Below are 14572 nucleotides of genomic sequence, written 5' to 3' on the forward strand. Positions count from 1 at the left end.
ACTAAAAGAACAAAAACAAACAAATGAACCAAAAATACTAGAAACAGTGTTTTTTTAGACATGAGGCAAAAAAAAGAGAGTAATTTCCAAGATGTGGGAAATAAAGTAGTTGAGCCCTAGAGTTGAAACATTTCATTGGCTTGGGAATTTCCAGGACATGACACAAAAAGAGGGAAAACAAGTGGAGCCTAGTGGACTCAGAACTGAGAAGAGCTGGAAGAGTTCAAGTAGAACGCAATACTTGACACATTAGCACAGAGGAAACAGCTGTATTGAAATGGAGTTCTGAAAATTTGCAGAGAGTTGCCCTGGAGTATTTAGAAGAGTGCTATCAGAGCTCTTACCTAAGGAAACTACCTGCAGCCACAGAAGCAAGCATAACACCTGCTCCCAGCCAGCCAGATTGGAAAACCTGAAGATCACAGAACTTTAGGTGAATGATTTGAAAAGATGCATCAAAGAAGAGATATAGATAGGAAGTAAGCACAAGAAAAGATTCTTAATGTCATAAGTTGTTAAGAAATTACAAATTAAAATCATAATGTGATAGCACTACACCTTACAAAGACTGGCCATACCAGTGGTAGTAAAAATGTGAAATTCTTGTATACTGTTGGATATCACATAAAATGGTGCAACTGCCTTAGAAAATGATTTGGCAGTTTCTTAAAAAATGTTAGACATATGCTAACCATGTGATCCAGGTGTTTTATTCCTAATTGTTTACCCAAAAGAACACAAAGCATTTGTCCATCAAAGACTTGACTACACATGTCTCCAGCAGCTTTATTTGTAACAGGCAACCTGAATGTTCATCAAAAGGTGAATGGATAAACAAAATGTGATTTATTTATACAATGGGATACTATCCAACAATAAAATAAGTGAGTAAAACACTCATCAAAAATACTATTGATACACACAGCAACATAAGTGAATCTCAAGGTTACACTGAGTAAAATAAATCAGACAAAAAATATTTACCACTTAATTCAATTTTTGTCAATTTTAATAAAATGCAAACTAATCCATAGTGATAGCATGTAGATCATTAGTTGTCTCTGGACAAGTAGGTAGGCCTCCAGAGGGGCAGAAGCAAGAGAATACAATACAGTATGAGGAAATGTTGGGGGACAATGAGCATTTCACTGTTTTGGCTGTGGTGATGTTTCATGGGTATAAACACGCATAAAAACAGGGTATAATAAAAGAGAAAATCTTTGCAATTTTGATATAGGCAGATCTTTCTTAGAACACACAGTAATGTAGTAAAGAACTAATAGTAAATAGTAATAATATTAAATTGGACTTCATCTAAAGATACTGTTAATTTTTTTAAATTAACAGTATTTTTAAAAAGTAAATTTAAAAAGTTTAACAGTAAATTTTTCTAATATTTTTTAAAACCTAGATACTTGGGGAAATATTGTAATTATATATATTTGACAATGGAATTTTATGGAGAAGTAATAGAAACATTTTTACCACTCAGTAATAAGAATAAACAACCTCACATATGTGGGAAAATGATATAGTCATAAACTTTACAAAAGAAAATAATATAATGATGGAAAAGCACATGAACAATTTTTTGTCATTCATTACTAGGGAAATTAATTTTAAAATTACAGCAAAGTACCATCACATCCCTAGAACAACTAAAGTTTAAAAGTCTGTCAATTCCAAGTGTTGATTATGATGTGCAACATTTAGACATGTTATATAAAGTTAATATGATTAAAAATGATACCATGAATAACATTTCACTAATTTCTCATATTTACCATATGACTCAACCATTGCAGACCTAGGTATTTACCCACAACAAATATAAATATATGTCCACACACAAAAATTGCAAAATATTTATAGCCACTTTATTCAAAATAGCCACAAAGTGGAAATAACACAGTGTCTATCACTCATGAATGTATAATCAAATTATAGTATATTCATGCAATGATACACAACTAACCTATAAAACAAATTACCCAAAATTACAACAACATGAATTTGTCATCCAAATATGCCAGGCATAAAAGTGCACATTCTCTATTATTCCATTTTTATAGAATTATGAAAATGTCAAAATTAATTGTGATAGAAATAATAGCACAGTTTACCTGGGGTTAATCATAGGACAAGTTGACTGAAAACGAATGAAGGAATATTTTGGCTATAATTAAAGCATCTTACTGGCTTGGCAGGGTGGTCTTACAGGGTAAAATTTAATCAGACTCTTCAGAATGTACATTTAAAATAGACACTTTTATTACATGTAAATTTTATATTTATGTCTCTATGAAGTTGATGTAAAATCACATATATATAGATGTGCATATGTGTGTGTGTATATATATTATATATACATAGATTATATATATATATAGAGAGAGAGAGAGAGAGAAAATTCGTGTATTAATGCCAAGTGACATGAAAAGGTATCTCATTCTGCAATTTTGAAAAGCTTGCAATTTTGAAAAGCATACGTATATTTGAAACTTTCTATACATGACTTTGTAAATGTTTACAGGGTTTCGTTACCACCCACAGAACCCCAACTTCTTACCACCACTGCTACATTTAATCCTTCCCAGCAGAGTCAAATAGCAGAGATATGGAGAGCAATACAACAAACTATGTAACACACTGTGTAATTGAAATGGACCATAATCACTAATATTAAAGACAGTGAATCATTCTAATAGAGCTGTGTTCAGCAAACAATGAAAAATTATGTGCCAGAAAAGCTAATGCTGGTTTTAAAATGAACAGAAATGAAGCGAAATGGAACGTCACTTGTTATTCATGAAGGTCAATTTAACGTGATTATTTTTTCCCAGCATCACAGGCTTGTGATTACTGTTATATACCTGAGTGCTATTTTACAACCTAATAAGAGTATAAAATAACCAGCTGGTGATGATCTTTAGATCTGACGCTAAATGCTCCCCTAACCAGCACCAAGTGAAACATGCTACTGGTTGCAATGCAAACAAGTTCCAATGTATCAAGAAAAAGGGAGCATGAGGTATTCAACAATTAGATTTTATTTTAACAATTTCAAAAGATGAAAGTAGATAAGCATAGATTACTCTTAGGTGAAATATTACACCTTAAAACCAACAATCAATCACTTAAAATTACCTCTCATATAATATTTGCCTTTGATACAAATCTACTTTGCAGTCTCAAAGAGAGTATCCTGAAATTAGAGACTTATTTGGCATACAACGAATGCTGACATTGCAACTTGCTGATTATTTCCAAAATGCTGTAAGATTTCACGTAGAGAAACCTATATAAAAGTTAATTAAAATATGTCTAAGCAATTTTATTACCAACACTAAGGAAACTTGTGTTTGAATGGCAAACATCTTGTTAAATAAAAATTTCTCTTAAATTTGGCTTTATCGGGGTCTCAGTAGACTCTATCAACAAGTTTACTAGTTTTCCTATAAAATTTATCCTATTTTTTGCTTATCTCATTTTTAATGTTTGCTAAAATCCCAAAGAGACAAATTAGTAAGGTGGCAGAGCCTGGCTGAGTGCCTTCATTAGCTCAGCGCTAATAACTTCTTTCAGCACCACGGATAGCGCCTGACATCACAACTCAAGCTTATCCAAAAGCTAATTATTTTCCCTGTTATAAAACAAAGGTTCTATATCAAAGGCCCATAATGCGACACAGTATACTCTCTAGATGCGCTGATTTGCAAAATAAATCAACTGTGTCAGGGAGGAATTTAAGCAGAAATTACAACAAATTGCAATTATACTTGCAATGGTGCACTATTTAAATGCATTGTCAGTTGTTCATGGTGAGATGGCATCCGTGCCATTCTGAGGATTGAGGGAAAAAGCTGAATTCTCATCTGTCACAGTAATAAAAATGTATTCCATTCTGTTGCTACAAGTTATAGATTCCATTATAGCTTATCTCATAAATATTTAAATGATATCATTGAGAAAAAAGACCTGAGGACCTCTGATAGATTATATTTAAAAATATTTTAATTATACACAGATGCACAAACACACATGCATATATTACATTCATACATATTGGTTTTATGAAGTTAAGCCTTTGTATATTTTTCCTTTGAATATATAAGTATTCTTAAATAACACATACATGTATACTTCAGCTCACTTACCAAATACGAGCAGTTCTTTCCCAGAGGCCACAGAGTCTATCTTTCAGATTACACAACATCCTCAGAGATTCAGGAGAGAGTTTAAAAATAGACCAAAGTTTACTGAACTGAAAATTACACTCAGATGTTAACTAGAACACAGAATTTCCCAATGGGCCCATGTCTACAATGTTTCAAACGGAAAGTAGACTTCAGGAAAAAAAGAATATTTCCACTTCTTCCTTTCTCAATGAAGAAACTGCTAATTTGGAGCAATCGTTTTGTACTTTAGTTCCTTGGGGTAAGCTCTTTAGAAGTCCCTACAACTTCAACTCATAGTGAAAGGACGGGTGGAGGAGAAACAAGATGCCTAGAAGGCCCCTCAAATAAACATGCAACCTAGGAAGTTCTGAGCCTGTATAGGTAACTAAAAAATCCTCCATACCTGACTAAACATGTTTCAGTTATTTAAAATATTTAATTTCCCTTTCTTCTGTTTTAGCTTTATCACATAATTCTCTTGCATATCCTCCTCTTGCACCATCTCACATACACACCTATCATTTTTGCTCCAGGATTTAAACAGAAAATAAAGTCAATAAACTCTCATCTGTAATTATGTCCTGTTTCTTCTTTGAACTTAGCCCATGGAACTTCTTCCATATAAATACCAGCTGTTTGTTTTACTCACCACACACTCCCTCCCTTTCATTTCCCTTTGTTTGTTTCCTAGGTTTTTATCTCCAAATCTTTTGCTATGTTCCAAGCAGAAGTCTGACCCTTGAGTTTATTTACTATTCCAGTCTCATACACCTTATTGGGTTATTTTCTTTGCAGCAATCAGTCGTTAAATACAATCCAGTAAAGATACAGCAATGATTTTTGACAACCTGACCTTTCTCGGCTTTCTTACACTTGTTTAATTAGGTAATACAGGCAGCTGTGACTTGATCTTTACAGTTTTCCTTTGGAAAAAATGGAGGTATGTTGTTTAAAGAAGGTCAGATTTGGCAGGTTTTCTAGTTACTTCAGGAACTGACAATGGAGACTCAGAAGCCTGAGGGGTTTAGAAATTCTATGCTAGTTTTCTTAAACATAATTTTAAAAATATGATTTGGAAAGACCACTTGACTCATGAACAAGTTAGGAGATGAAGAGCTTTTCACTTTTGGGTTGACAGCTTGAAGTGATTGCAAGTCATCACTCTGGAAGTGATAAGTTTGGGTTCACATTCAATGAAGTTGCAGGCCAAAGCTCAGGTTCTAATTGAAGAAAAAAAATTCCTCATCATTAAGTAGCTCAAAAACAAAGAAATTATGCTAATTCCAGGTGAAAATGTAGTAGACGAGTCCAAAGTTGCTAGATATAGAGTGTCAGTTTACCATAATTAGTAGAGGGAGGCAATGCAAGGGTACCCCATCAATGATGTGTCCTAGAAAACACTACAGTGAACTATTGAAGTGCTAGTAGATGTACAACTGAATCTGCGATAAAGAAATTGAGTTCAACTTCCAAAACTGTCACTCACTCTTTGTAATGTGATCAAAATCATTTCATCATTCTCGATTTTAATTATTCATTTCTACGATTAAATTGGCATGTGCATAGTGGATTATCACATTTTAGTATTTTGTGATATTCAATCCTCTTATTAGGGATGTGGGATACTTATTGCTATCTTCTTTATCTCAGTAAATATCAGTCATTTGTCCAAGGTAACATAGCTAGAAAAGACAAAACTGATTTAGAGATCTATTAATAAAAAATCTCATGTTTCTCTTTTGTTATTGGACACTAATTCTGTTTAATGAGAAATGTTGTTTGTGGGTGCTTTATGTTCCATAACAATCTTTAAAAATATACATTTATTGAATTATATCACCCATGCAAAGCAGTGCCATTATCTTTAAATTAGACCCACAGTAATGCCTGGCCCCACTCCACCCTGCCAGGGTTGTGTTGTGACCCATCTCTCTGTTTATATGCCTATTGTTTTTCTTTTCTGGTTAAGGAATATATTTTGAAATCATTTTTAAAGTTCCACTCTACTTCATGTTTTAGAAAGACATGTTTGCTCCAAGTAGAATAATTCTATATCATGCCTCAAACAATATTGATGATCCAGGAAAATTAATCCAATTTGATTTAATTCAATTCAGTAAGTATTTTTATTACATGTTTATCTTGTAATCAATCCAATGATAGAGTTATGAGTGATACAAAAAGTGATGGCTTCTGCTTTCCAGGAATGTAGTATTTTATTGTAATAATATGATACTGACATATGCCACATCTCAATAAAACTATAGGACAGTTCCTGATTATATTCCAAGAGGAGTAATCCTGTGATGCAATTTCAAAGAAGAAAGAATGCAACAGTAGATGAATTGTTCATGGAACAATAAATGAAAAAGCAGAAGTGCACTGTGTGATCTGAATGATGAATGTAATACAGCTAGATAGATGGGTGAGAGAAAGCAATTTCTGCCTGTATTAAAGACCTTGAAGGGGGACTTTACAGAGAGCTCACATGGCATAGCAGGAAAACATCCTTCCCTGGAAAGGAAGGTACATTTGAAAAGGTAGGGGGAAGAGAAGATCCAGTGAGTTTTGGAACAATTCACAACAGCTTTATCAAAAATTGGTTAACGCTGGGCACAGTGGCTCACATCTATAATCCCAGCTATTTGGGAGGCCGTGGCAGGAGGATCACTTAAGCCCAGGAGTTTGAAACCAGCCTGGGTGACATAGTGACACTCTATATCTACAAAAAATAAAAAATTATACAGGAGTGGTGGCATATACCTGTAGTTCCAGCTACTCAGGAGATGGAGGCTGGAGGATTGCTTGAGCCCAGGAGGTTGAGGCTGCTGTGAGCTATGACCGCACCACTGAACTCCAGTCTAGGTGACAGAGTGACATCCTGTCTAAAAAGAATTCAAATTAAAAAAAAAATGAGTTAAACTGTTGAAATATAAAAATGTCATGTAGATGTATCTTTTATTGCATCTTATTTTATTTTTCTTGCAATTACAAGAAAATGAAAACAACCCACCAATCCTTCAGTAATAATCTGCTTAAATACACCATGACCTTTCTATAATGGAATACTACAAAAAATGTACAAAAAGAATAAATAATATCTCTTCATAGAAACTACAGAATATCTCCAACATATATTGTTAAGTAAGTGAGTAGAAGGGAGGTCCTGATTAGTATTTCAAGTGAACTACCTTCTATATGTTTAAGAGGGAAACACAGAAATGTGTGCATATGTGCACAGGCACAGGTAAGCAAACACACACAGGGAGAGAAATAATAAAGGATAAAGCAAATCTAATAAAGATGCTTAAGCATAGGGTCAGGGAGGAAAAGTGGAGGAATGGACAAGGAATGAAATACTTTCTAAATAATAAAATACTTTTCTTAATTTGTAATCATGTAAATATTTTATGAATTCTCCTTTTCCTCAAAGACCTTAAGATGGAAAAAGATACAATAAACCAAGGGAAAAGGCAACCTATAGAATGAGAAAGAATATTTGTAAACCATGTATCTGATAAGCGGTTAATATCCAAAGTGAATAACAAATATATATAAATCAACAGCAAAATAAATAAATAAATAATATGAGTGAAAATGAACAAAGGACCTCACTGAACATTTCTCAGAAGATATAGACATAGTTAAGAGATACAAGAAAAGATGCCCAACCTCACTAATAATCAGAGGAATACAGATCCAAACCACTTTGAAATACCGCCTCTTACCTGTTAGAATAGCTATTATTAAAAAGATAAGATAACAATTGTTAGAAAGGGTCTGGAGAAAAAGAAACCCTTGTACACTGTTGGTAGGAAGGAAAATTGGTACAGCCATTATGGAAACAGTATGGCGATTTCTAAAAAAATTAAAAATAAAACTGCTATATGATCCAGCAATCCGACTACTGAGTATATATCCAAAGGAACTGAAATCAGTACGTCAAAGAGATTTCTGCACTCCCATGTTTATTGCAGTATTATTCACTATAGTCAAGATATAGAATCAACCTATTGGTCCCTCAAAAGATGAATAAAGACAATTTGATACACTACTTGAAAATATAACTATAATGTGACTATATATATAATTTGAAAATGTATATACTTAAATATATACACAATTTAAAATTGTATATATATATAGATATAAAATTCAACCTTAAAAAAAGAAGGAAATCCTACTATTCATGGGAACATAAGTGAACCTGAAAAACATTATGCTAAGTGAAATAAGCCAGATAACATGGAGAACGACAAATATACTGCAGGGCCTCACTCATAAGTGGAATATAAAATAATCAAATTCACAGAAGCGCATTCTGGAACGGTGGTTGCTGGGGCAGGGACGGGGGAAAATGAGAAGATGCTAGTTAAAAGGTTAGGCAAGATGAGTGAATTCTGGATATACTGTTCAGCATGATGACTACAGTAAATTATACTCCACTGTGTACTTGAAATTTGCTAAAGGATACATCTTAATTGTTCACACACACAAAAAAATAAAATGGTTACTATGTGAGGTGATTAAATATTAATTAGCTTGGTTGCAGTGATCATTTTACAGTGTATAAATATATCAAAACATCCAGTTGTACATGTTAAAAATGTAAAATTCATATTTGTCAATTATACCTCAAAACAGAATGGAAAATCAAAGAAAATTTAATTTAAACAGGAAATAAATGAAAACATTTTTAACAAATGAATCAGACTGCTTATCAAGTTGGTGGCATTGCAACAGAGTAGCACCGAATTTTGACGTATTTGATCTCTGATGATATATATATAACTAATGACAATAAAAATTAATTAATCTTTAGACTACATTTGTTAGTCTTATTAGCAGTAATATTGATGATGCTTTCTTGAGGTGATTATATATCTATTATATATAGTATGTGTATGTATTCCTATATACATATACACAGATATACATGCATATACATCTATATGCGTGTATATGTAAATAATTAATATTGTATTTTTAATATTAGAAATCAAGAGAGCAAACATAATAGATACATGACAGGGGTTTAAAATCAAACAATTATGTTAAATGCTCAATTCTTAATTTTAATTGGAAATATATCAATTCATCATACTTTTTCTTAAAAAAATTTCTAGGTCTGTCTACGTATAACCCTAGGAACAATGGCAACAGAATAGAAAGAACCAACATAAGAAGAGAAAATAGATAGAGGAAGAAGTAAGGCAAATTTGGAAGGTGAAATATTAACCAAGACAAATAATCAATGGATCTTATTTTAAAAATAGAAACTTTTATCATAGAGTAAAAGAAATTTAAAAGACATAACAAAGGGAATATGTAGAACTTATTTGTATTCTGAATCAAGCATGCCAACAATAAAACATATTTGCGTTTGTGTTGGGTATTAGATAATAAGAAATGATATTAAGAAGATACTTTGTCACTGTTAGTCCTTGTTATAATAGATAAACACAGCAAAGAATTTATAAGAGAAATTACTTGTTGTCTACGATTGGTTTAAAATGCTTTAGAAAAAAGTTGAGAATTTAGATGACACAAGATTAGCAAAATATTTATAATTATTGAAGGTGAATTATGAGTACCTTAAGTTTCATTATACTACTGTCTCTATTTTGTGTATATTTGAAAATTTCCACAATGAAAATAGAAAAGAGAAAAAAAAGGTAGTTAACTCCTGCCCTCAGTAGGGTCAATTTCAGATGACATGGGGAACATTTTATGAAGAGTGACAGTGTCCTTGAAAATATTTACTCAGGCCTTTAAAGTCATCGTCGTGTATCAGATAACTCAATAAACTAATTTATTGTATATTAAGTTATTAAGGCAGTTAATAATTCATTGGACAAATTTATTAAGAGTCTTCTGTGTAAGGTACTAATTATATATTGCTGAACAACACACTTTATTTGTGCTCATGGAACTTGCATCTAGTGGGAGTGAAAAAGACAGTAGAAACAAGCAAACAAATAAAATGACTATGAATTTTGATAATTACTGTGAATAAAACAAACAAGGATCCAAGATAAACAGTATTGGAAAAGGAGAGTGGTATTTTAGGATTGTGAAGGAAGAGCCTCCATATTGAGTGATATTGAAGTTCTGAATTAAGGATATCAAGGAAATGTGAAAAAGAAAAAACAATTTTCTAAGCAAAGGGTTAACAGATACTGTGGTAGTCAGAAATCGAATATAGTCTCCCAAGAATCCAGACCTCTGATACACATACACCTTCTCCTAGTTATTCAGTCAAATACCACTATAGGTACTATAGTGATGGGATTTTTCAGGTGTAATTAAGGTCCTAAATCAGTTGACCTTAAAATAGTGAGATTATCTAGATGGACCTGACATGGCTGGTGGCAGAAAAAGAAGTCAGTGATTCTGAGGCATAAGAATAATGTCATGCACTGTTGCTAGCTTAAAGATGGAGGTGGCCATGTGGCAAGACATGCAAGTGGCATCTGAAAGTTGAGAGCACACTTGGTTGGCGTCCAAGTACACTGGGACCTCAGTTCTACAAATACAAGGAACTGAACTCTGTGAACAACCAGAATGAGATTGGAAGAGAGTCTTTCTATCAGTGTGTGTGTGTGTGTGTGTGTGTGTTTCTATACAGATGTTACAGAATAAAACTCAGTTTGGAGAAACTTGATGTTAGCCTTGTGATACCCTAGGCAGAGAACTTAGCCACAATGTTTCAGATCATGGTGCATTGTATCTGATTTAAGTGAACATTCAGTGGAAAATGGAATGTTCTCGCCTTTAGAAAAGCTGGCTCATAAGAATGTGAATAGCACATTTGCAAAAGGAGATGTTTGACTCAGGAGAATATTTTAGGTTCCATTTCAGTGATCAAAATAATCTTAGGCTCATAAGTCAAGGAAAAGAGAGTTCGAATGCAACAGTTAATCTGCATGTAGATTTAATATTGCCTAGGTACTGGTTAGATGTCGGGGCAGGGATGCATAAAAATCAAGAGTGAAGGGTGTGGCATCTCTAATGTCATTGATCAGAAAGTTGATGATGTAGAAAATGACAAATTAGAAGAGGCAGAGTTGTGAGGGAGAACAAAAATTCCAGTAACATACAAATTTAAATTAAAGTGTATAGCTAATAGTGGGTAAAAATGCTCCACAGAAACTCAAGAGAAGTTCTGGACTGAAGAAAGATAGATGGTAGTCATTTAAATAAAGCTAATAACTATGTAAAGGAATGGATTCATGAAGCAAGGGGAAAAATGAGAAATCTAAGGACTGAACGTATATGATTGCAATGATGTACTAAACCTGGCTTGCCCAGGCTTACCTGAGTGAATTTTACACAGTTCTTCTTAACTCTATTTTTACTAACGAATGACACTGGTAGCTTGAACTAGGCCATGGTGGGAGTATTTAAATCATGAACATCAGCAAACACCACAAATCAGCCTTCTCTTCTCACCACCCCAGACAGCCAGTTGTTAAACCTTTGCTAGCACACTACTGAATATAGAAACAGGGATTTTAAAAAGACCAGCACCAAAGTAGTTTTTTTTTGTTTATTTTTTTTGTATCTAACGTAGTTGGTTGTCACAGAAGAAACTATCTTGAAAAATGTGGGCATCCACTGTGTAAATTGTTCAAGATGTTCAAAAAGTATAAATGACTTTGGTAACTATGGCATTAACGTAAGAGAGCCCTTTCAATAAAGTGAGGCCAAATGGCAAGAAATAGAGTAAAGATTATATGCTGAGAAAATAGATCATAAATAGAATGCTATTATTTTACCCAAATGACAGGGTTTAGTAAATTGTTTGCTGGGATAAGAATGAGAAGATCTGAGTTTCTCATGCCATCACTATCACTTATCTCCGTGGGCCTCAGTTTCTCACTTGTAAAATCAGGGGTTTAGAGTAAGTTTTCTGAAAGGTCTGTTCCAGCTAGATTAATTGATAGTAGATGTTCCAAGATTTCCAAGGAATTAGTTAAAACAACAACAACAAAATAAAACTTCAGCATTCTCACACGCACCTGAGTCTCCTTAGACCACACTTATAATTGCATACTTTCTCCTTGAACTTCCTATCTGGAGTCATCTCTTCTAGATATGAAACACATGCATCATCTCACATTTTGGTACAGGTGTTATTTAACAGAGAAAGGGGACAGTCAACGGAGACTGATTAATGTGCTGTCTCAAGGGTTGGGGGAAGAGGACTGTATTAAGTGAAGCTACTTATCCCCCCATCATCTCTTCAGGCCAAATTATTCACTCAGTGCTGTCAAGACAACTGAAGTGACTTTTTGTGGCTGAAACTTTTTAAATTCTTTTTCACGTTAAATTTTTAAATGTCTCTAAAATTATTTTAATCAAATATTCATTCAGAGAAAGGTTAACTTATTCTCCCCCCACCCGCAAAGGAACTTCATGGTAACATGTGAATATGAAATCTCCCGGGAATTTACAGATTAGACAGGTTTTGTTTGAGGGTCTGGCATTTAACACCTTGCTCTGCCACTAGCTTTTGGGCCTGAGAGCTGCCTCAGAGATCTGGAGAAGAGCATTCTAATACCTGCGACTGAAACTGCAGAGGGAATTGGAAGACAAAACAAGGTTTTGGCATTTGCCAAGGAAGAAAATGGGCCACAAGAAAATCTGGGTCCCCAGGCTGGAGCAAACACACTTGATGGCTGATTCTAAAGAAGTTAGGCAGAGAAAGAGGATTTATTATTCCTAGATAACTCCTGGTCTTCTGACTCCGATGTCTGATGACACTAATACCAGAGTGAGAAGCACATGGGGACATAAGGTTAGTAGACCAGAGAGTGAGAAAGAATGCTATAGAAGGAGATGTAAAAGGGAAGACAATGAGGCATATCCTGAAAATATTGGCTTTGTGGTGACAATGATACATAACCAGCCACTGTCATGATACTTTTGAAGAGATTGTTTATGTTGATTTCAAGCTCAACAAGGTGATATTGAGAAGCAGCATAGATGAAAGGATGGTCAGATTTGTAGCTAATGTGACCCCAAGAGTAGATGAATTGGCCAAGAACATGTAGATTGAACAAATGAGAGAAATAATGAAAAATTCATGGATGACATCATTAATTAATGGGAAAGAATGATCTGGAAAGTCAAAAGAAATGTTTGATAAGTGTAGTGGTCAAACAGGCCAGAAACGCACCAGATGAGCATGGCATTAAGAAGACAAAGGTAAGGCACTGTAATATCAAGTATCACCAAAAGGTCAAGAAAACTGTTCAATGGATTTGAAATTAGAAAACATTAGTGGACTTAGAAAAATAATTTTTAATCAATTCTGTGTTTGGATGGGATAAGGGATAAAAACCTTAAAAAGTAGAGTAGTTAAAAAAAAAACCATTTTAGAGGATAATGGTCCGAAGAAAAGCATTAAAAATGACTGCTTGAGTGGAGTACAGAATGAAGAAGGATTATCTGTTTATTTACTTTTATAATGGAGAATTTCACATGCTAATAGGCTATGGACAAAGTAGATTAAATATATAGATGAGGAATAGTTTATTGATGAAGTGAGATATTGGGGGATATTTGTGACTAAAAGGAAATAGATGTCAGAAGTTTCTGGGAGAAAGTTACTATGGGTGATAAATTCAGTGTTAATCCTAATATTGAATTGGACCGATGGGGGATGATGAATGCTATTACTATGAAATGGTATTGAAATAACTAAAGGAACTTTTTTTCTAAAAATAACAGGTTTCAGGAATGAAATGTTCTGTCTTATAAAGCATGACTCCTTCCTTATTAGAGATGTTCAATGGGAGTGTGAAAAATGTGCCGCCTCCTGGCTGAAGGCCAACCAACACAAAACCAGCACACTTAACAAAATACAACGAAGGGCTCTCACATAATCCATTTCACTCCCCTGCTACCTTCACCAGAGTAGGTGCTGGTATTCATGGCTGAGAGATCTGAAGATGGATCACATCGCAGGACTCTTTGCAGACACTCCCCAGTACCAGCCCAGCACCTGCTAGCTCTGCTGGGTGGCTAGATCCAGAAGAGAAATAGGAGTCACTGCAGTTCAGCTCTCAGGGGCTCCATCCCTAGGAGAAAGAGGAGAGCACCACATCAAGGGAGCACCCTGTAGGACAAAAGAATCTGAACAGCAGTCCTCGAGTCCCAGATCTTCCCTCTGACACAGTCTACCCAAATGAGAAGGAACCAGAAAAACAATTCTGGTAATATGACAAAACAAGGTTTCTTACTACCCCCCGAAAGATCATACTAGCTTACCAGCAATGGATGCAAACCAAGACAAAATCTCTGAATTGCTAGAAAAAGAATTCAGAAGGTCAATTATTAAACCAATCAAGAAGGCACTAGAGAAAGGTGAAGTTCAACTTAAAGGAATT

At 34.2% G+C, this 14572-nt stretch overlaps 1 long non-coding RNA gene across 1 annotated transcript in view; it reads right to left on the reverse strand.

The window, feature by feature from the left end:
* Positions 1–14572, reverse strand: part of LOC117974357 (uncharacterized) — a 150933-nt gene that overhangs the window by 9564 nt on the left and 126797 nt on the right. Inside the window, exon 3 of the long non-coding RNA XR_010109011.1 lies at positions 6942–7063. This is a non-coding gene — a long non-coding RNA (uncharacterized LOC117974357). The remainder of the gene's footprint in view (positions 1–6941; positions 7064–14572) is intronic.

The sequence above is a fragment of the Pan paniscus genome, chromosome 11, assembly GCF_029289425.2.
Source record: "Pan paniscus chromosome 11, NHGRI_mPanPan1-v2.0_pri, whole genome shotgun sequence".
In the NCBI taxonomy this organism is placed as follows: Eukaryota; Metazoa; Chordata; class Mammalia; order Primates; family Hominidae; genus Pan; species Pan paniscus.